The sequence below is a fragment of the Lycium barbarum genome, chromosome 4 (assembly GCF_019175385.1).
Source record: "Lycium barbarum isolate Lr01 chromosome 4, ASM1917538v2, whole genome shotgun sequence".
NCBI lineage: Eukaryota > Viridiplantae > Streptophyta > Magnoliopsida > Solanales > Solanaceae > Lycium > Lycium barbarum.
Window position 1 is genome coordinate 32316168 of NC_083340.1, and position 25779 is coordinate 32341946.

Here is a 25779-nt window from a genome sequence, read left to right on the forward strand (position 1 = left end):
ATGGACGATGAAGTTGAGCTGTGCGTATCATCACGAATCAATGAAGCCACTCCCGGTCATAATCATCCTCAGGGTCAATCAGGCTTCGATTTCCCCGAGGAAACAAATGAACAATTCCCCCTCGGATCACCCGATTTATGTATATATGAAGTAAATGGTCAAGGGTGAAGGCGATCCCGGCTATATTAGCCAACTTCTCGATACAGTACACAAGTCTCCAAATCTGTGAGGCGATCTGGCCGATACAATCTGATACCGATGACAAAAGCCCTCGATCACTCGAGGAACAGGGAGAGTAAACCCAATGGCGAAAGGATAAGTGTATGACAATGAGTAGCCAACAACATGGTGATTTATTTTTACCCCATTCCCAACAGGGCGAACGTCAATATCTGCGCCGAAGTTACAATCTTCCCTGACTACGGTAATGGTGCCATCATCGATACAAGATTCGAAATTCTCCACCGAGTCAAAATGGTAAGAGATTTTGCAGTCATTCATATAGTTAAATCGCGACGGAAGGATATCGGCAGCGAGAGACTCTAGCTCCTTATCAGAACCGGCGGTTCCCGCTAGTGGCAAGAACGAAGATTGATCTTCATCTTGGGTCAATAATGGAACGTAAGCCATATCCGTGACAAGTTTAACCTAACAATGGATGATCGTGCCCTGATGGAAGAAGGTTCAATGTCCGAGGAGGGTTATGTGCTCAATACGGAAATCACAGCAAGGTTTTTTTAGGAGAAGCAAAGTTTAGATTTGAAGAAGCACAGATGGATGAGAAAGGAAGGATACATGAGTTTTATATAGAAAGGAAATCAAGGGGTCCTGTAGCGTATCAAGGACTCTGACACAAGGAGGTCTCCCAAAAAAGATTTGGCGGCTAAGTAATAATGACCTAGCATCGGGCAGAGTGAAGTGTTGACCAGAAGGTCTTGTCCTAGGTAGATGTATGTAGTTGCTCAGCTTTATTCGTGTCCATTTCCCGCAGTCAAAATTTCACCTCGGGAAATTGGGAGACTATCTGTATACGGGTAAAACCGAGGATATGGACATACTCGGTTTCCCGATGTCAAGGTGATGCTCGGTCAGGATACGACCGGCTTATCGGAGATAAGGCATCAAGATCGATCTGGAACGAGGCGTTAAAACAGGTAGAAGAGGCGGTTAACCACCATACCGGAATATCCGCCCTCAGCCGGATATTTCTGCACCAATCTCGGCAACAACTGTCAACAGATTCCTTTCCTTACTTAGAATTGTACTAGGGTTAGGACTCCTCTATTATATAAAGAGGAGGCCCCCATTCATTTAAAGGGTTCTGGCAGAGAGGGAAAGACAGAATTCATGTACTAAGAAAGCAATAGAATCATCTGAGTTCATTCATCTTTTCTAAGGTTATCTTTATTATTCATTGTTCAAACACCCGATCATAAGGGTTCGACCTCGGTTCCCGATACCCGAGACCAGTCATCACTCATATTTGGTCAGATCTGCATATTTTATTTACTTATTCATTTATCGTGTAATCTAATCTCGTATTGAATTAAACCACATATCTTTAGCACCGCACATAAATTCAATTGTTCTCCGTTTTAAGGTTAAACACACTTCATAAAAAATTAACTGGAAATGTTATTAATTAGAAAAATTAAACAAAAGATCAGATCAACAAATTCCCAAAAAAATGAAGCTATTGATAATAATTTAGAATACACATGGATTGACTATTCAATGCAACTTGCACCAATGAAACTTCTGCTAGTCCCTCTTTTAATTGGGTTATCAATACATTGTCGACCTGTATATGACCCAATATTAATTTCTAAACTCTTAAAAGTCTTGAAAATTTGTTTTAATAGTTCTCGTCTGTAACATGTCAATGTTATACCATATATTATTAGTTTACGAATTCATCCTTATAATTATTTAGAGACGAATGAGAGCTCGTAGATGCACTTTACTTTAGCTAGGTTTTCTTTTGAGAAGAGGGAAAATAATCACTTTATTTTCATATATTTTAACAAAGACAGCTAGTTCTTTATGTTGATCTAGAGAGAGAGAAAGGGGTTCCATTAAACACATCCTATCTATTGGTTTATAAGTACTTACTCTATAATATATATATATATATATATATATATATATATATATATATATATATATATATATATATATATATATATATATATATATATATATATATCATCCTCTCGTCTCAGTCAAAAAAATAATTAGAAAAATAGTATAACTTTCTTTAAGTATTAAACCTCATTACATGGGAACATTTATGTTTGGTAGGACGAAATCCACGTTGATCCATCAAAGAGTCCTAGAATATAATAGTCAAAGTATGACTTATTAATTAAATTAACAAAGTTTTAGGGGGGGAACATGCGATTTTATCACGTCCACGAAATAAAGAAATGGTGGTGTTATACACCTTTTAACAATAACGGATAACTTACAAACCAAATTGTTGATTTTTTGTTCTTATTTGTTCAGTCTGTCTAACGCAATATTTTCCCTTTTTTTTTTTAGTGAACCAACTATAAAACAAATTTAAATGATTCACTAAATTAATTACTCCAAACGTTTGCATCTTGTCTCTGAATAATTAAGCAATCGTGCTTTGACGTCAGACGCACACATATGACGTACCATATTTATTTTAATTAGGAGTATAATGAAAATTATTCCTTTTATTAAATAACACAAGCTTGGCCTATTGTCAAAAGTAAACTTCTCTTATTGGAAACTACATCTTTGTCTCTAATTATATTTTGGTATTCTTCTATATTATAAAACCTATATGTTATATTCTTATGATATTATAGGTTCTTTTTCTTGTTAATTTATCAACGTAGTGGGAACTTAAATGATTAATTTTGGAAGGGGAAGAAAAAGACAAGAAAGAATAATACGAAAAATGAAGGTAGCTTTCGGCCAGCTCCCTATATAAATAACGGCAATAATGAAGCTAATGCTGGGAGTCCAACTTCAACTGATTGATTAATGCAAATAGGGTCATTTTCGAACGAAACTTTTATAGTAGTGAAGAATCTTAGATGATAATCTTTCTTATAATTATATTATTGAAAAGATTTGGGTTCTTATTAATTAATGAAGAAGAGAATGTAGACTACGTGCCACTTTGAAGACCACGGACTTTTCTCTGTCAAATTTAATTATAAATGTGTTTGACTGTTTGACTGCTAATTTCCCGGCGAGCCCCGCTATAGTGTCTTTGCCCCCAACCCCCCAACCACGAAAAAAAAAACAAAAAAAACCACCACCCTACCAGAAAAGGAAAAAACAAAGAAAGAAGACACTATAGCGGGGCCCGCCGGCTATATCTTGAAGTTTTACTTGTATAAGTTCGATCCCCAAAATTACTTATATAAATTTGAATTTAAAAAAACTGTCCTCGGATGTTACTTTTATAAGTTCGAAGTCCATAACACTATTTTGGAGTTTTTGAGTTGCAAAATTGAATTTAATTCTATAAGAAGTATCGGAAATATTCAAATGAGACGCCAAATAATTACGTTAAGTAGCCCGAAAAGTCAAAGCATTAGATCGGTGTGAAAGTGCAAGAGCCATTCTTGTTGACTATTAGCTCGGCGAGGCAATCTTAACTCCTAAATTTTGCTCAATTTTGCGTTTATTTCTTCCTTAGTTCATCGAGACAATTTCTATAATATCTCTTAATAAACAAAATTAGTAACTCAACCAAAATTATTAACACTCAAAAGCATACCATCGACTTTAAAAATACGAGAAACCAATATTAAAATAGGAGAAGTTATATATATATATATATATATATATCTTCAGGACATAATCTTGAAATCTTGAGTTGAAAAAAGTGAAATCCAGAACACTGTTATGGAATTTTACTTGTAAAAGATTCAAAAGACTTTTGATGTTATATTACTTTCCCACTAATTCGACGATTTGCTTATTCTGGACTTGCTTGAATCGTTTCAAAAAAGAGGAGTGCTAAAACCGCTAATGCAGTTAGGTTAGTCGAAAGACTCGGGAATAGTGTCCTGGGGTTTGAGAAGAATAATGGAAGAAGAAGAAGAAGAAGCGCTTTAATGTTGTGGAGAAGCAACAATTTTTTACCATATGGAGGGATATTATTATCGATATATTATTTCTTATTAAAGAGTGCCCAAATTTTAATTAGTTTTAAAATGATGACTGACGCTGATATATACACGGATATTATTATCGAAATATTATTTTCTAACTAAAGAGTGGCCTAATTTTAATTAGTGTTAAAACTGTGACCGAAAATCCGCAACTGTAAGAGATATTATAGAAATTGTCTCGATGAACTAAGGAAGAAATAAACGCAAAATTGAGCAAAATTTAGGAGTTAAGATTGCCTCGCCGAGCTAATAGTCAACAAGAATGGTTCTTGCACTTTCACACCGATTTAATGCTTTGACTTTTCGGGCTACTTAACGTAATTATTTGGCGTCTCATTTGAATATTTCCGATACTTCTTATAGAATTAAATTCAATTTTGCAACTCAGAAACTCCAAAATAGTGTTACGGACTTCGAACTTGTAAAAGTAACATCCGAGGACAGTTTTTTTAAATTCAAATTTATATAAGTAATTTTGGGGATCGAACTTATACAAGTAAAACTTCAAGATATAGCCTAGGTAGTTCACTCTTTTGCAAATAGGCTTTCAGGTTTGGTAAAGGAGATGAAGAGCAAAGGGTGTCAAAGTCCTTTCACGCTTATTTTGGTGAAGAACTGGTTAAATTTCAACTATATTACAACAAACAATCCTAAAGTAGCCACCTGGGCTAAATTTTTTTTTTTTTTTTTTGGTACCTGTCAAAATTTTCATTAATTACCAAATTAATATTTACAAAGCAACAGATCAACTCAATCTGTTAAGTCTACTAGGGAACTCCCCAACACCAAACTCTAGAAAATAAACTAGAACTGCTAGGATAGTAACAAAACAAAATCAGTTCTAGTCTAACTATAGAACACAAGGAGAGATGGTCAAGCCTTAAAATCTGCAGCTAAGCAATCTACTCTTTAGTGTAGCCGAGGCTCTAATATTGCAAATACATGCTATCTCCTTAGCAATGGGCTCCCAATGAGTGGCCTTCTTCTAAAAAATTCTAGTGTTTCTTTCTCTCCATATTGGCCAAATGAACTCAGTGTACACCATCTCGATGATAATGGCCTATTTTGTTTTCCCTCTACTTGCCTTTAGCACAGTCTGGTATTGTTGTGACCAGTTGAGAGTAACAGGCCAGTGAAGCTGCAACCAAAGAAGCATTCTTGCCCATAGTTCTTTAGCATAGGTGCAGTCAAAAAATAAATCCTCTTGTTTCATTTTCTAGTAAGCAATTAATACATTTTGGTTCCACCTGGATACCCCACTTGATAGGTCTGTCACTTGTGGATAACCTGTTCTATAGTTGAAGCCAGAGCAAAAAAATGGACTTTGGTCTAGCTACATTATGAAATAACAGGTTCCTCCAAGATACTCTAGGTAATGTTCCAAGTATACCAAGATATATATGTTTAATGACACTTCTAGTACCTGTCCTGCTTGTCTGCTTATGCACCAGTCCACTCCTTGCTCCTATATTCTTTTACCAAAGGGACAATGTTTGTGGCTTTTTACAAGAACGGGGTCCAGACTTGGACCGGCCTTCTGAAAGATTTCCAACTTTTTAGCTCGTTTTATTAATACTATCATTTTTTGGATGAAAAATTTAACTCCTTTTTAATGTAGTCACATTCAATTAATCTATAGTTTTGTTGGACAAAAAAACGAAAACTTCAAAATTTATTAAGATTTTCATTATTGCAGCTTAAAAGTTAAAAGTATTACAAACTTAAACTCATAAAGCTTTATAACAAAATTAAAACATACCAAGTTATTTAGTAATCATCCAGACCCCACATCTATATCTTCGAACGTCTAATATGGTCAATTCGTCTTGTGAGTCATAATTGTATGACATTACTTCTTGATTCCTTTCCTTTTGTATTAACTAAATCTCTGTAAAAGACAAATAAAGTCCTTTTTTGAGTCAGGATTCTCATTATTATTAAGACTAGTTGGTCTTTAGATTATTAATTATCTCACAATGCAAACTTTGCACGTATTGCATGCTTACCCAACGGATTGCGATCTTACAATTAGATAGACCAAAGCATGTACATACCATATGATTTATGAACTAATTCATTCTTTATGCATAATTCATAACTTTTTCTTCTCTTTTTTTAGGATTATGCATCTTTTCTAAATATGTCAATATTGTACTATTTCAAGAAAAGTTTTCTTTATGATCGCACTCTCTTCCTAGCATGATCATTCATCTTAGCTCTTCCAGTGATTATCCTATATATATGTATGTACATATATACAAAATTGTCAACTGTTTATTATCTTCTTCTTTTCCCCAAATTTGATGGTTTGTTTATTTAAATGTTGTTGTTTTCATTCTCTCTGATAGAGAAAGACTTATTCGATTTGAAGAGAAGGTCAAATTATTTCATTATCTGGAGGACGAGATATCCTCAAGGACAGTGTTTTTACGCACGCCTTATGCATCATGCCATATAGAACACACCCTATAGAACACACAACTAGAGAGTTCATCTTTAGTTCGGCAATCGATAGATAATTTAAATGATAACCCAAAAATTCTAAATTAGATCAAATACAGATTTCATCTTTAAGTCATGTAAGTCTTTATATTTCAAACTATGTTTCTGTATTACTCTCCCGTTTATGTATATTATTAGCTTTCTTTTTGTAAAAATCTTTGTTTATATAAATCCATGTTTAAGTAAATTCATATTGTTATGAATTCATTACTCTTAGTATATGGTTATTCTCTTAATTTCTTAATAAACTCGATGAATTAACTTATAAATTTCTAGGTTTTGAGAGGCCTTGAAAATGTCCAGATTATAAAGGACACAATGTCGGTCATGTCTAGGGTGTGGTTAAAGAAGAGAGTTATTAAGAACAAGGTTTAAGAGAAAGAGATAAATAGAGTAAGAAGAGTCCAGACTGGACTGGACGAGTCCATATATAAAAAAAAGTAGACATAGTAAAACAGACATTACCCATAAACGAGTTAGAAAAAAGAATACAAAAACTAGAAAAAGGAAAACGACAAATAAAAGAACATGAAGAAAAGACTGAAAATAGAGCTCTACAAATTTAATTAAAACTCTCAAGCCAATAAAGAATGAAGAAGAAGAATTGATGAGTGTAGAAGACTACGATGCATTAGCATGTAATGAAGATAAAAAATTAAGTACAATAAAAATACTTGCAAGAATTAAAATAGAGGATTATAGAAACACTAGCATTAGTAGATTCAGGATGCACAAAGTGTATAATAAATAAAAGGATAGTTCCACCAAATTTAATTAAAACTCTACAAAAACTAGTTGCAGCAATGCAAATGGATGGAACACATAATTTATATAGACATTATGTTGATAAATCACAAATTAGCTTTGTAAATATATGCTCAGAATTCTATAAGCCTATTTACAAGATGGATAAAATATGGGTAAGAGACTTAAATATAAATGTAGACTTTGTATTACGACTAAGTTTCATATTACATAATAATGGTAGTTGTTTGCTCACTAGAGATGGAGTAATCTTCTTAAAGAACATTACTCATACACCAGTACAAATGATAAAAACTGAAACTAAAATAAGAAATAGAAAAATCCAAACCGCAGACCATATGCAAAAGAAACAGGATAAATGTTGTGAAGACTGTAAAGATAATAACACATGTTGTAAAATAAAAATAGAATCCATTTTTGCAGTTTTCTAATTATTTTAATTCTTTCTTTTTGAGGTGTTATTTCTACCCGTTTTAACTGTTCTATGAAATCATCTATTTCTTTATTTTTTTGGGCTTTCTATATTAGTTTTACTTCTTTATCTTTAATAATTTTGTCTAACTTTTCGTTAACCTCTAGGAGTAATGCGATTATAATGTTATTCTGTTTTATTATTATTTGATCAGATCTACCTTGAGGAACGTAATCGGAAAATCCTTCTGGATTAGGCTGAAATTTAGTTGTTAATTGTAAAGCTTTTTCATAAATTGGATATATATATATATGGTCGTTCTTCGATTCGAAACACAAATATATAATAGAAACTGAGAGATGGACGATTTATTAGTAAATCTATCAAGGTGCTCCTATTCTGATTAATTATTAGTGCTGCCAATATATGATAGGAGTACGATTTGCGGGTCAAAAGGAATGGCCAAAGTTTAGGAACTACATTTACTTAATGTCGTTAAAAAGATCCTTATAGACTCCGCCTCAGAGAAGGAAAAAGAAGACGACACGATTTTAATAAAATGATGGGCCAATTTTTTATTTTTTATTTTCGCGTGAGCGTGAAACTCTATTTTAATTCAGAGAGAATATAATTAATTTGGGCTATGGGTTTGAGTCGTGGATTGAGGAAAAAAAAAGTTCATGTAGACTAAATCAAATGTCATGTCATATTTTGTTGGCCAAATATTAATTGGTGACTTTTGAAGTGATATAAGACAAACACTACTAAAAACAACTGAATTTTTCTATCAAACAATTTGGACCTCATGAGGTCAAAATCTCGAGAAATTTTATTTTTTTAATGTTTTTAGGATTTCGACCTCATGAGGTCGGTTAATTAATGGAAATTATTCAACCTCGTGAGGTCAAAATTATTTTTAGTACATATAATTAATGAAAAAAAGTATTTTATACATAATATAATTATAAAAAAAATCAGTGAAAAAGGGTCAAACATGACTTAAAATTTTCGACCTCGTGAGGTCGAAAATTTTAAGTTATTTCCAAACATAGATCGGGGTTTTCACCCATTTTCTCTCAACCTCTCTCTCTCTCTCCCCCCTTTCTACACACTACCACTATCCCCGCCGCCAACCAATGCATAGCGAGCCAACGTCCCCGCTGCCGCCAACTGTTTGGTAGAAAAAGGTGAGTTTTTCTTTATTTTATTTTATTTTAATCTCATTTTATCATTATTAGTTGCATTACATTGTATAATTGTTCGAAAAAATAGTATATTTGTTAACTTTATGGATTGTTCAATATTAGATTTTAGGGTTTAGAATGTTAACTTTATTTTTTATTTTAGGGTTTTGAATTGAAATTGAATGAAATATTGAAGTTGAATGTTGTTGTAGTATTGAAACTCCAATTAAGTTGGTTTAAAGATTGCATTTGTGTTTAAAGATTCCATTTGTAGCTATTTGTTAAAATTTTACTAAGTGTAAATCCTTATGGATGTAAGTGTTAACTTTGGTTGTAAGCGTAGAATTATTATTCAACGTAGGGTTTAACAATTTCAAATTTTGTTCTATTTCTATAGATGGAATCTCATAGTTGGATGTACCATAGAACTAATATTGGTCGATTTGGGTTGAGGGATGAATGTGTAGCCGGTCTCTATGGTTTTGTTGACTATGCAAAGAGACTTGAGGATTTTACAGTTCATGGTGCGGTTAGGTATCCTTGTGCTAAATGTGAATGTATGAATTACAAGAAACTAGAGATCGTTAGGCTTCATCTATTTGAAAATGGTTTTAAAAGTGATTATACAGTGTGGACTAATCATGAAGAAACATATATTAGTTTTGTTAGATTTCAGAACATTGTTGTAGGTGAAAGTAATAGCGAAGGTAGAACCTAATGTCCAAAATTTTAGAATGCATGACATGGTTCAGGATGCTTATGGCATGCATTCGGGTTTTGAATTCGATGTCCATGTTGAAGAACCTCCCAATGAAGAGGCCAGACGTTTTTTTTTTTTTTTAAATTAAATCAAGCTAGTAGGACTTTACGTTATAGGAGTTCCCAACTCTCAATTGTCTATAGCTGTTAGATTATTGAGTATCAAAGCAGATTGGAACGTTCCGCAAGGGGCAATGGATTCCGTGATTGACCTTATGCATTAATTAGTTGATCCGACTCTAAAGATACCCGATAATTATTATAAGGCAAAGAGATTGGTGTCTAAGTTAGGACTCTCGTCGATGAGAATTGATTGTTGTGAAAATGGCTGCATGTTATACTATAAAGATGAAGTCGCTCTAGAATCTTGTAAATTTTATGGTAGTGATCGGTTTAAGCAGACTCCTAGTGGGAAGAGAGTTGTTGCTAAGGCGATGCATTATTTACCTCTTATACCAAAGTTAAAGAGGTTGTATGCATCTAATAGCTCCGCTCTTCATATGAGACGGCACAGTGAAAATAAAAGGTCAGTGGGTGTTCTGTGTCATCCATGAGACGATGAGGCCTGGAAGCATTTTGATAGAACCTATCCAGACTTCGCAGCTGAACCATGTAACGTTAGGTTGGGTTTATGTTAAGACGAATTCACTCTGCATTATGTTTCTGCTGCTCCATATTCTTGTTGGTGTGTGTTCATAACCCCGTATATATTCCTTAATTGCATTATTCATGGCCTGCATAATCCAAAATTTTTGATTGATGTGTACTTGCAACCATTGGTTGATGAGCTGAAACAGTTGTGGGTTGAAGGGTTTGAAACATATGATGTTTTGCTTAAGCAGAATTTTAATTTGAGGGTCGCTTTAATGTGGACTATTAATGACTTTTCTGCGTAGGGGAGGTTGTCTGGGTGGATGACAGCTGGAAATTTACCATGTCCTCACTGCATGGAAAATAGTAGGTCCTTCACTTTAAAAAATGACCCAAAAAATTCGTGACTTGATTGTCACCGTCAGTTCTTGCCGATGGGTCATCCATTTAGAAGAATGAAAAATGCATGCAAGAGAATACAACTGAACAAGATTGTCCACCTCCAATATTGTTTGGTGAGGATATTTGGGGGAGCGTCCAGAACTTTCCAAAGGTTACTAAAGAAGAACCTCAGGGCCAAACAGAGCCACAGGGCACCTCTCAGTCCCCATGCACAATCCCACATGGCCTGCCTCAGTTTCCTCATGTATCACATGTAGCGGTTAAGAATGGTACTCCTACAGCTACTCCCATCCCAACTATGTCACAGCCCTCGACATCATGTACCCCATAATTTGGCTTGTCGGGGCTTCAAATCGAAGAAAGTAGCTCTGATTTTGACTGTCCTGCTCCCCCATTAAGAGGCCCTCTATAGCTTGAGCATTATGATGAGTATGGTCATCTCATCATCGAGATAGTGGGATACACGTAAGTATTTTAATTTGAATAAGTTATTTACTTTATTTTTTTAACTACTAATTATTTAACATCTAATTATTTCATTGTTTTGATGCAGCTTCTTTCCGGGCAAGGCAATAAAAAAGATTTCGAAGACAATGAAAGGACTCTATAGAAGTGCCATTTCGACTTGGGGCAAGGTGCCACTGGAACTGAAGAGCTAGATGTTTATAGAGTTTAGGGTACATTTATACGTATTTACTATTTGTAGTAAAATATTATAACTATCTTGATTGATTCCACATATATATTAATGAAATCATTTTAATTTCTTTGTAGAAAAAGTGTTCCTAGAAGCTACAACAGGAGGAATAGGTACCACAGAATTTCGAGAAAAGGGCCGAGAAAATACTTAAGGATGCGTTATTTAGAGCCCATAACTTATGCCAGAAGCCTAAGTGGGTCCATGAGGATAACTGGGAGAAGCTATTGCATTACTGGGCAACTGATCCCCGATTTTTGCAACTAAGGGTGATAGGGAAGAATGCTAGAGCCTTAGAAAAGGGTGGATCGCTATATACTAGTGGGGCTACGAGGCAAGTGGACGTGAGGAAGAAGCTGGTATGGCTCTTTAAATCATATTTTAAATATAGTCAATGTATTTACTTTATATGATTAATAACTCAAATAATTTGTTTGCAAGAGCACGAGAGGGGGCAAATATGTCACGACCCAAACCGATGGGCCATGACTAGTGCCTGAGCTGGGCACCCGTATACGACCTGCTAGATATAATCAGACTAAAACTGAAAACAATATGGCACTCTGTAAAAGCATGCTATGAACTCATCATGTTATACATCAAAGAGAGTCTGTCTCCTGAGAAGCCACAGCTAACTAAAACACAACAAATATGCAAGCCGACAAGGCTGCCACTATACACAGGGACATCCAAGATGAACTACATCGATATAGCTGACCAAATCGTATATGCACAACCCACATATGTGTACATACCTCTAAGAATATAGCAGAATCTATGTCAAAAGGATCTGTACCCAAAATATCTCAAGCACCGGAACAATGGAGCTCTCCAAGCAGCTGAGCAGAAGTCCTAAGTCGGAGCATCACCAAACTGAGTGTATGTACCTGTGGGCATGAAACGCAGCCCCCGAAGAAAGGAGGTCAGTACGGAAAATGTACTGAGTATATAAAGCATGAAGTACAATAATGAAGATCATGTCTGAGTAGAAGATGACAGGAGACAAGTATGATAATCAAGGATACCAATGTATCTGTGCCTTATGAGATGAGAGTCATGCATATATATAATATACCGTACCCGGCCTGTTATACCCCATTTTAATCGGGTTAAACCGGAGTACAATATATTGGTGATTCCTAATTATTTGATTTAAGGAGTCGTCACCTAATTATTTTAACGGTGAATTAGGACACCTATTTTAACTAAGTAAGTGCTAAAATTTAACTCCGATTAATAGCCTACTTAACTTAATGATTCTAGGTAAGGGTTCTTAGTTATCCTAAAGGGAAGGGGTAAGGCATCCTTTAAGATCCGTTTAAATACAATTAACCGGTCAAACTTAGGTTAATTAATTAAGACTAGAAAAATTCAAATTTAAATATTTAAGAAAATAGCTTGTAAATGTTATCAAGGTTACAAATGGACATATAAGAATGCCATTTAAATTAAATAAGACAGTAGTTTGTAGAAAAGACTTTAGTTATAAGTTAAACTAAAGAAAGCGTGGGATCATGCAACGTCTTTATAAACATTCGAAATAACTCAATGGCTAGGTGTCAATTGATTTTAACAGCTTAGAAATATATTGAGTGATCAGACAAAATTAGGTAAATAACTAATATAAATTTGAAAAATAACTTTATAAGCAGACTCTTTTCTTTGTTAAACGAAGCACTTGGCGAAAATGAAGGCTTCGAAACATTGAAATCTTTTCTTTGTTAAACTAGGCACTTATTTTGCTAAACTAGTCTAGATGATTAAACAACCTGTGTTAACTGTAAGCTTATCCGATTATGAGCTCTCTTAGAATCATAAAATGAACTAAAATATTTTTTCGTTACTATACCGAAACAACGTCCCAATTAGCCCTACTAAATTAGATGTCTAAGGTAGCTAAATAAATCACATACGAACACAAGATAATTAAGTAAAACATAAGGTACGCTTTAAAATGTAGCAGCCTTTCTCGTCTTCTCCCTTCTTCATACTGCTTCGGCCCAGATTTGTTTTCCGATGGGAGAAAGAGAGAACCGCATAGGAAGATTTCATCTCGATCGTCACTGGAATTTGTTTCAGACGAGTTTAGAGAACTAGAGACACAGACACAAAGTGGAGCAGTGAAGTCGTTTTGATCTAGCGGTGAGATTGAGTCTCATTTGAGACTCCTCGCAACTCCGGATGTCATGCAAAAGAAGAAAGAAAAATACAAGAATTAGAGAAGCGACATGATTTTATAATATATAAGATTTTATGATCGACAACCAACATAACAGAGCAGTTTCAATATTCAAGACAAACAAGTGACTTATGTATACATTATGTATATTTGAGTATACATCGTGTATACACATTCATAAGGATGTTTAGAAGGTTAGTATTGGAAAGCTTTTGCCCCCGTCTTCCTGATGTTGCACAAGTTCCAAGGGATTTCCATGAATCCCAGGCATGGCTAACATTGGGGAGGGTTCAAGCTTAATCCATAATGACCAACTAATCTCCCTATAAATGTACTAACTAAAGCATACTCTAAATATACACACATAGACATAATCAAAACACAGTACACTTGCAATGTATGAACATATAAAGAATTTAAACAGGCACAGAACCACAACATGCTATACAGATCTAAACCCTTTATTTTTCACTATTTGTTTTTATAAGACAGTTCAGAGACAAGGAAAATGATAATCTTTCTACATGTTTCCTTGCTCATGTTAAATCCTTTTTAACAGTTATACAGAGTGGGATGCAAACAGACAGTGTTCTAGCTAACAGCCATGAACAACTTTGAGCATAAAACAATCAGCGTTTGATCATGTAAACAGGACTGTGACATTCTCTTCAGGCATACTAGTGAGACACATCTACTATCTCCTTTATACAGATTTAAAACAAGTATTCCACAAGAGTATGCACTCATCCAGGTCAACTAATACTCTTAGATGAGCACAAACAGACCCAAACTTAGTAAAAATGACCAGACAACACACAACTGCATGCTTCCTCAATAAAGAGTTTCAACTATTGATCACAAGCTTCAACAGAATGCCAACACAATTTTAAATAGCCAGGATTGAATTTAAAAGATTTTGACCCAAAAGAAAAATATTCTGAGATTATAGATACTAAAACAAACAACAAGTTGATAACATAGGCCACATGGTTTAAACAGAGTCATTTAAGGGAGCATACAAAGGTCTTGGTTACTTTAATCACTCAAGTCACATGACATTTCAGCCTCAAAAGGTGCAGTTTTAAGTTTAGCAGGCATACAGTTGTTGTCCTAGATTCAACCACGCATTTTGCCAACAATAATGGGTTCAAACAACATATCTCAGAGAAATTACTCTAGCATATTACACACCATAAGCCATAAGTGACCTTGAAGATGACTTAAACAAGTATAGGCATGCTTTAAATGTTCATTCCAGCTTATACATTAGTCTAAGTCAGATAGCAGGGTAAGAAAATATATGAGCTTATGTACTGCATAGCATGCTCACATCAGGTTGAGCAGTTACAATACACATTAGTGAAAACTAAGCATAAACAGGCAACAAGATAGCCAATCACAGGGAAACTAACCATATTAACATGCTTTTCATATTTCTAGACCATAGCAAAGTGTGACATTAAACCAGTGCCATAGATGAGAGCTAAGCAAACTCATGTTTTAGCTAATATGCAAGGATCAACCATGGCTTTCTTGGTAGTGCTTAAGTCAACAAAACAAGCATGATGTGGTTCAGACTAATTGGTGGTGTTATAAGGCAGGGATTACACATTCAAACATAGTCAGCTTGGCAAAGGAGACTACGTGGGTCCAAACAGGCACTTAACAACAGCATACTTAAGTTATTTATAGCATCTTTTTATCATTTAACCAAAACTATATTTCTATATTTAACACAATAAATGTGCTAACAAGATTATAAACGGGATTATATCATATGCTTGAGAAAGTGGCAGGCAGAAAATAGACTAATATACACATAACAGCCTGATTCAGGACCAATAATACTTAGATCTTATTACACAGCAGTTAACTAATCTATTCTAACCAGAACAACACATAAATCAACTAAACTAACATACCATACATGCCTACCTTAAATAGACCAGACCAACGCAATACTTAAGACATATTCAACTAAAAACAAGCTAAACTAACACCTAAACCATGCTCAACAGACCTTGCTCATACGTTTCAGGCTAAACTAAGTCATTCCCACGCATAAAACTACATAAATCACATAAGATAGGTTTAACTACATAACTGGAATTATTTAACTAATTTACTAACATATCAACATGCTTTAACTACTAATCTAGCATAAAAAGAGCATGGCTAGCAAATTACATAAGAGCTAAACAAGTCCAAAACTAATACATAAACAGATTATCCTACTAACTTAAACGAATCAACATGCTTAAGCTAAACACATAACATAACAAGTAAAGGAACAAGAAAATGCAGAAAGAATAAAAGAGAAGGAAGATTACTGACCTTTTTCGAGTGCAGTGAACAAGAGCAGGGGTCTTAGACTGCCGATCTATGTCCAACACAAACGACTTCGACCTCGAATGCTCTCGGCCGTGAAATCTCGATAGTAAGGTAAAGAAAAAAATGGTTTTTTTGCGGCCCCAAAAAAAGATCCCCTCAAATGAGCAGCAAAGCCCATATTTATAGTGATGAACTAGGGTTTTAAAGCTAATATTTGGGCGGGAGTTGAGATGGGCTAGCCGTTTTAAAAATCAAATCACCCTTGGTGATTCTTTTCAGAGATCATTAAAATATTTTGGACTTTTGTAGTGATCGAATTAATTAAAAAACAAGAGATGTCAACGATGAGCGCCTGATGTTGCAGAAGAAAGAGACGAAGATGGCACCAAAATAGAACGACAGCTCTGTCCATGGCTAAAGGAAAGGGATGGGCTAACTGAAAATGGAGAGGGAGAGAATGAAGGGGGCGCGACTAAGAATGAAGGGAAGTAACCCTAGTTGTTTCTCTATTACTCCTTAGACGACGGGTCGGGCCGATTCAAATGAGTAGTGGGCTGGTAATTTTTTGGGCTGGATATTATTTTGGGTGACGATGGGCTGGTCCGAAAAAAAAACATTTGTGGGTTGATTGGGTTGCATTAAGGCTATTTTGGGTTGTTGTCTTGGGCTTTTAGGTGGCCAGGTCAAGAATCAGGTTTTTTGTATAAATTGGGCTACATGAAGTCTTCTATCTCGGATTTAAGATGCATTCTTCCTTATATTTATTTGAGCTCCTCAATTAAGATGAAAGACACTCTTTAGTTAATTATATATTAACGCGTGCTAATAATAAAAATAATAATAAAACTATATGATATAGTAATCATTGTGCGATGATATTTATAAAGTTTTAAAAGTAAGTAAATGCTATCGTCCAATTGTATAAAATGAATGCGATGCGTAAGATGTTAAAAGCGATCATGGCGATTGCAATAGTAATCATAATAATAATAATGATAATAAAAATGATAATGATAATAATAATGATGATAGTAATAGTAATAACGATAATAAAAATGATAATAGCTAATGACTATAGTAGGATAACGAAAACGATGATATTAATAAAAGCTAATAATTGTAGTAAAGTATAAGTAACTATTTCTTAAGTTGTCAAAAATATTAGAAGCGCAAATAAATATTTTGGAAGAAAGGCGGGACAAAATTGGGTGTCAACACGGCCCATTATGGGACTCGGTGAAATCATCATATACATACCGTACCCGGCCCTCTAGTGAGGGACTCGGTGAAATCATCATATACATACTGTACCCGGCCCTCTAGTGAGGAACTTGGTGAAATCATCATATATATATATACCGTACCCGGCCCTCTAGTGAGGGACTCGGTGAAATAATCATATATATACCGTACCCGGCCCTCTAGTGAGGGACTCGGTGAACAATGCAATGAAACTGTGCACGAATACGTACCCGGCCCAGGACTCGGTGAATGATATATTAACGTTATGCACGAGTAGAATATCATGAGAAATCATATGCAAACTAAATCATCATCTGAGACTCAACAGAATAATAATGAACCAACACTTGAGAATCAAAGACAACTATCATGTCAAGTACCACTGAGAATTAGAATTCATTGGAGTCATGTATGTTCGTCGTTCGCTCACTTTATGTAGTTCATGCCAAAAAGAAAGAAGAGATAGCTTTACATACACTTTGGAGCCTTTAGAAGTAGAGTCATCATCAATGAGTAAAATTGAGAAAATCTAGAAGTAGCTCCACATTCTCATATTCGCTTTGAAATCATAAACTTGAGTTCTTAAAACACAAAATCATCATTATCGTTGTCACCATCACAAAATTATTCTTATCCTCCACATCATGAGAAGCTTTAAGTACCATGGACTTTTAGTTTTTGAAAACAAGAAGGTTACGGAGACATTTATGAAATCATACCATAAGAATTATGCCTTTGAAAGAAAGGGGCGAGCCTTAACATACCTGTTTAGCCTTTTTCACAATAAAAAATGCAAGTATGGAAGCTTCTATGCTCAATCGATTAAGAAAGCTCGAAAGGGAAAAACGCTTTTTTCTACTTGATAAGGCGAAGGCACTTCCACTCTTTCCTCAACTAGCTTGGACGCCCAGAGCGCCCCGCCTGAGTTAGAAAGGGGGCCTTTCATACGGATTGGAGTACGAAGATAATTATTCAGCACACTAAAATCTAGTGGATGGGGTTCCATATTCATGAAAAGTCGGGTCACCCCCCTCTATCTATAGATAGAGAGAGATAAAAATCCTCTCTTTTGACTTTTGAAGTGGCGCGAGGCCCGGAAAAAAAAGATAGAAGAAACAGACCTCCTCCTCAAGAGTTCCGTGTAAAAAGGCATTACAGACCTCCAGTTGCTTAAGAACCCAATTATATGTGCAAGCGAGAGAAAGAATACGTCACGACCCAACTAGGGGCCGTGACGAGTACCCGATACTTGTACCGAGCACCCCTTGGTTATCCTGCATAAACAGTGCCATATTTTTTTTTCCACATTAACATTAGCAGTAATCTTTCTAATATCGCGTCACACCGGAGCGCGAACCATTCAGAATACAATACATTAAACTGTACATAACTGACTGTGTATATCTGTCTACGAGCCTCTAGACATAGTACATTTATACATAGAAAGGGCCGAGTACTGTCGCGCCCAAAAATACATACACAAAATAGTACCGATGAAATAAGGCTCTGGAACAACTGGAGCGCTGTCGAATGCTGCTGATAGGGCGCTAGGAATCTGGTCCGTATACCTGCTGACCTGCGCGGCATGAAACGCAGCGTCCACAAGAAGGGACGTCAGTACGAATAATGTACCGAGTATGTAAGGCATGGAAAACAATTCAAGCAGTAACATAAAGTACGATCAATAATAATATCACGGAGTCATAGGGCGTATAACGAGGCAAGAACGTAACCTGTACATAGGAAGGCCCCTCTTTAGGCCGGCTGTTATGTAGGCTTGTCTTTTCATCTTTGAAACGTTTCGTTTCATAGGCATAGGAATCAACATTTTTATATTACTTATTCTCGTGTACAGAAAACAGTACATTTCAGTAACGGTATCTTTTGCTCACATTTACAGACGCCGAATACAATCGGCTCTCCTAACCCCCTCGGTGTCCCTATTCAGGTATACAGAAAACAGTACAATTCAGTAGACGGTATCTTTCATTTGCATTTACAGAAGCCGAATACAATCGGCTCTCCCAACCCCCTCCCCAACGATGACCCAACATATTACATCACATATGTATCACACATTATATATATATATATATATATATATATATATATATATATATATATATATATATATATATATATATATATATATATATATATATATACAGACGCCGCGTACGGCTCATCCCATATCCCGCGTCCGGGCATCCCGCGTCCAGGATGGAATCCAGCTGAATCAGGTGGTGATATAACAGTGGCCCTTCCCTTTTTCCCCACATACACATACATATACATTTACTCATCTTTTATGCATATACATGTCTTATATACATTTACTTTACCATATATATATACATACCCATACACGTATACCCGTTTTATGTACCTATATCATATAAGCACACAAGAGAGCCAAGGAAAATCATGTATCCATCGGAGTGACATAAGGTCGGAGACCTCCGATTACATTACGGAATGCTAGTGATAGCTTCGTCTCACCTTGAAGGAACAAGTATTTTAAGGCGAGACTATCAACGGAGAATAGTGTTACAGTAACCGAAAACGAAATCTTAAGCATTTTAGATGACAGTCATAGGTTTTGGAATCTTAGAAAATAAAGTTATAGCTAGAAAATATAAATATGATTCAAAAATTAGTTTATCGCTTTCATGTTTATATTAGGTACTTGGCTTAGCCGTAGAGTCGTTCCGGTCGTACTTATCATAGCTACATTCTCTTGTCCGACATTGTCCTTATCATTATCATCATAGAAACACTCCCGCTGGAGTAGTCATAGTACTTATCACTTGGTGACGAAATCGGGATCAAAGGCCCCCTTTTGATTCACTTCAAGTACGTTAACCAAGATTATAGGAAAATCCGAGAGTAACGGGCCCACCTCGGGCCGGACGAGGTAGCGTATATAATTTACCCATATTACGTGTCATAACGTTACTTGTATGAGTCTTAGGGTAATCGGGTCCCACTTAGGCAAGTTATAGGGGTCTAGAAGGTCTTTTCATCATTTTGCACACTTTCTACTTCAATTCAATTGAGCGAAAAGTTGAAAACTTTAGGTGCGGATTCCGGGGATTAGGGTTGTCCCCGAGGCTCGTACCCGACTTCTTTTAGTTAAGACATGCCATAGAAAGAAGGGTGAAGCCTTACATACCTCTTTCCGCTCCTTTTGCTATTCCAAATTCACGATGCAATCTCGTCAAAATCTGCAAATTGGTCATGTTTACCAAAACTCTTATTAGGATACTTAGAGTTAGAATCTTAAGGAAACACTTGGCTACCGAAATTTCGGCAGCATTTCCTCTGTAAATACTCCATCCCACCAAGTTCAATTTGGCCAATTTCAATCAACAACAATCCGGGAATTCAACCCGGCCAAACTAACAACACAATATCAACGACCATACTAACAATTTCCATATTCATTCCAAATTACATTATAACAACTCAATCGATATACTACTTCCTTCAAAACCTTCCAAATCTCATAGGAACATTAACAACATTATAATTCATACGCCGACAACACCATACTATCAATATTATCTTCCATGCATGCAAGACATTATATTAAATTTCTACATAAACTTCTAAAACAAGTCTCCAACTACTACCATTTTACTAAAGTCATCCAACCTTCATTTTTCAACATAGTATCCACAACAACGCAATTTCACTCCTTAACCATTGAATCCTTATTTTACATCATGGAACTTACCATAACAACAATTACAAAGCTAAGTAAAATTAATTCACCACACCTTTCCATAACCTACACCATTCGGCCAACACACCCCATATACATATTTTCATGAATTTCCATATTTTCTATACTCTACAACAATAACCAACACACAACATAACACAACACAACACACAACACACACACATATTATACCTCACGGCCTCCACCCCTACTTTCCTATTCTTCACAAATTTCATTCATTTTTATACACTACAACATGCATAAACATCCATAAAACATAAAGAGAGGATTAAACCTTACCTCTTTCCTTGTTTCTTCACTTGACTACAACTTCCAACTTGTAAGTATTTGTGTTGTTCTTGCTCTAATAACCACTCCAACTTGGTGAGGACCCTTTAATTAGTTGGAAATAATTTTTGAAGGAATTTTTACCAATTTTTCTTGGCAATCTTGTGCTTGGCCGAATGGCCCTTAAGGTTTGCTCTCAATTTTTCTTGTCTTCTTTCTTGAAAGTTCTTGAATGAGCTTAAGGGATAAACCTCATCTTAATATATTAGCACATGGTTTTTAGCTCAATGGGTTGGGCCTCTTTGTTGCCCCATGGCCGGTTGGGCCTATGATTTTCCTAAGAAAAATCTTTCAAGCCCACTTTGTATTTTGGCTAATCCTTATAATTTATGAAACATTTTTTTCAACTTCCAAATTTGCCCTTCGTCTTCCTCCATATTTCCACGGGTCATATTGCGAATTTCCCTTTATGCCCTTGACCTTCCTCATTAAATCCACTTCTAAATTCTTCATAAGCAACTCATATGCCAACTATAAATAAAATTATAGTCTTGCTTGTTATCTTTCCGCAATTGCCTTGAATTGTCCAAACGCACAAAAATGCGGGGTATAACAGAATAATACTAATCCTTTTTTCTTTGACAACAAGACGTGAAGGTCTCAGAAAAGTAAATACCTGCCTGCTAATGGAAGCCTTTCTCCATAAAGTATGCCAGTAGCAGCCATAGCTTGAACCTTCCTTCTCGTAGTCAGCTATATAACTCAGGCAGCAATGGTTCAAGCAGGATGGCGGTTAGTCTTCCTCGTCTCTTTCGGGTGGGCGGTGGGAATAGCTCAGATAAGGATGCCTCCTCTCTTTCCAAGCTAGCTCCGATGCAACTGCTAGCGAATTAGCTCTTGGGGATATCATAGGTAAGAAGGAAGCCAATGTTGGAGGAAGTGAATCAATCAATTTTTTCAAAATGGAACAATCTCATCGCGTTGTTTATGATCTAGATTCTTGTAATACAATTCTATCCACTTAGTAGACGATTTTTTTGGCATTGACATATCATCATTTTTTAATCTATTCATAAGCTAAAAAAGAATTGTTGTCTTTTTGATATTTATTGTTGCATGTCTTGTGATATTTATTGTTGCATGTCTTGTGGTATTTTCATTTTTCCAGAGATGTTCTGTTCTCTGTTGTCGAACCACTGTTATTGACTTACCCTTCAGCATTTGATAGATTATCCAACCCCGAGCAATCTTAGTTATTGGTGGGGGTTCGGTTCGTTAGCTGGTTTAGTCATTCAGATAGTGACTGCATTTTTTAGCTATGCATTACACACCTCATGTGGATCTAGCTTTCAACAGCGTAGAACACATTATGCTCAGCTTCTTTGTTTAATGAAGGCGCATTCCCCCTGAGTGAGACCATTCCTTTGTCTTAACTCGGGCTGAAAAGGTAGATTAGCCCCTGATTTCACCCTTTTTGATTTCAAGCTACTTGCGCTTATTGTTTATTGGTCCAATGGCCTCACCGCCGGCTATCCCTCTATTAAAATGTTGGGCAAGTGGCGGGGAATTCCCCGTATTCAGTACGAGCAGAGTATCTACACTTGTTCGTCTGAGCTCGCAAGTCTACATTTAAGAGGATTCACACAATTGTTAGACTCATCGTAGTATATTTGTGCTAAGCTCTCGAGTCAAACTATTTTATATCCTGCTGAAAATCGGGCAGCATTTCCCCTATTTATATGCCTAGCCCGGAATCTCAATTCAGCAACCAACAACAACAACAACAATACCAACATCAATAACATCATTTTCAACACCAATATGTACCATAAAACAGCCCACACGTTGTTTTCCAACTTTCATAACTAACCAACTTACTACACAATTATTTAACAACTTTATCTCCGTAAATAAGTCTTAAATAATACCAAAAGAGAAAGATTCATACCTTCTTTCTTGTTAAGACCGCAATATCCTCAATATCCAGGCTAAAATCCACCGCAAAATAACACTAGAATCACAACCATGCGTTACCCGGACCTAAACTACTACTCCGCTACTCGAAGATTGATCACTTTTTGTTTTCCTCACTCTGTCTCTTCAATTTCTAGAATTTTCTAGCAAAATCTGATGGGAAAAGGGGGTTATTACCCTTTATATAGGGATCAAATTCGGGTCGGGTTCACTGTAGCAATTACTGTAGCAAGTCGGTACTGTAGCACGCGTTTCTGCTCTGTCAGCTGAACTTGTAACGTTCATAATTATCTACTCTGAAGTCCAATCGATGAGAGGTTTATTGTGTTGGAAACTAGACTCGATGAACTTCATTTTAGGATTTTGTTTCACCTTAAAACACTTAATATGCTAAGAGATATTCATCCCCCAAGTTGGACCAAAATTTTCACACAAAACATTACCCATCCTTTCTCCAAAGTCGTACTACTCCATTTCTTCCACTCATTTCCTTATAAAACCTTCCGGTATACCTTATATACATCCTTCACTCATTAAATATACTTAATAATGCTTGCTCCATATATTCCAAAGTGGTTTTACTTAACCATAACTCGACGTACTTATGTTTCAAATTTGATAAGTGCTTCTTTGAAGATACGGGGTGTAACAAGATATTACCTCAAGATGAGGCGTTCAAGATCATTCACACGAGGAAGCCGAAGAACGCCGATGGTACAGACCAATGGATTGAGCCACGGGCTTAGAGAACCTGTGTAAGTCACTAATTAACAATAATAACTACTTCTTCTTTTCTAAATTTACGCTACTGACAATGTATCTTTTATATTCAGAACAAATTTCAACAAAGCCTAGACGAGTTTCATGCCACACAGCCAGCCGGCACGCCAGTTACCCCAGAGCTAATAGAAGAGAAGTGCATGGAGAGTGTTGGTGGTCCAACAAGGCATGGGACGACTTATGGCATGGCGAATAGAGCCTTTTGTCGCTTCCAGTCGGCACTTCAAGGCTTAGGTAGTTCTGGTGATGCGGGGGCTGTGGATCCTAATGAGTACCTAACCATGGAGCAGCAAGTTGCCTCCTTAACAAGCTCACCTAATGCCACGGAGGCCAGGGAGAGGAGGAGGGATGACGAGATGTTGGGTATGAAGGCCACTTAACCAACTTAATGAATTCAAGGCGGTTCCCAACTCCCCCGTGTCCTGGGGATGCTCCTCGGTCACAGCCCCGACCTCTCAGGGTAGACGACGTAAGTCCCGTAGTCAAGTAGATCATGCTCTTATTGATCAGTCTAGTGATGAGGAGGATACGAAGCATGTCTCTAACACAAAACGTCGACCTTCTTTATTAGTATAGTTTGTATTCTAACTTTTCTATCTTTTGTTGGATATATATATATAAATATATTTTTTAAGTTTATGATGTTTGATGACGTAGACTAGCTTAACTGTTTGAATGTAAGTTCATTCGAGTTAGAACTACTTTCAAGTTGAATTTGATGTATTGTTGATTTTAGAATGGATAATGTAGTTTATATTTGATATTGTTGGATTGTTGGAAGCTATTTGAGCTGGTTATTGAATTTTGCGCTATTGTATTTTGTTTGGCAGGTGGGCTACTGTTATAGCAGCCAAATTCTAGAAAATAAATTCAGAATTTCGACCTCATGAGGTGGAAAATCAACCAGATATTGCTAATTTTTGACCTTATGAGGTCGAAATTTGAAAAAATTATTTTTTAAAATATTTATCCAAATTTTCGACCTCATGAGATCGAAGTAATAATAATTTTTAAATCGAAAACAATATTTTTTCATTTGGGTGGAAATTGTAATTTCGACCTCGTGAGGTAAAAAAATTTCGACCTTATGAGGTCGAAAAAAATTACGACCAAGGCATTTTTGACCTGAGTTTGAGGTCGAAATTTCGACTTTTTCGACCTCATGAGGTCGAAATTTGGGATCGGAAATCTCTGTTTTTTTAGTAGTGAAATTGGGTGACCTTGTTACAAAAAAAAAAAAAAACATGACTTTGAGAGATTATTACTCATAATTGGGTGACCTTCTGTGTTACTAACTCCCTACATATGCCTTGCCTCTAACCCGCACTAATCAGCATGCCGTCCATCATAAGCGTCATATTCACCGGGAATATTCAACGTCGTGGGCATCAATACGCTCCTTGAGAGAGTGCGTCCTAACTGATATCTATTCCTCCATCGACCTATATTTCATATATTAAAGGAATGTAACTTGTTATCCGCTTTGAATCAGTAGACTCACAGACCTAATGTCAGTAACACACCCTTTGTTGTGAGCGTCACAAGTTGTATATCGATGGTATACATAATTTTATTGTAGGTTCTGACGTAAATAAGGACAAACACTTCAACTTTTGGATACTAAAATCTACTGTAGCATTAAGTTTAATGATAATGGAAAATATTTTAGTGAACAATTATTTCAAGCCGGCATCATTTTCTTAATCTCTTTTAACTTTTTGTTTCTGAAGTCGGCATATTCATTGTTAACAAGTTGAGGAAAAAAGACAGAAAAAAAGAAAAGAAAAAAAGA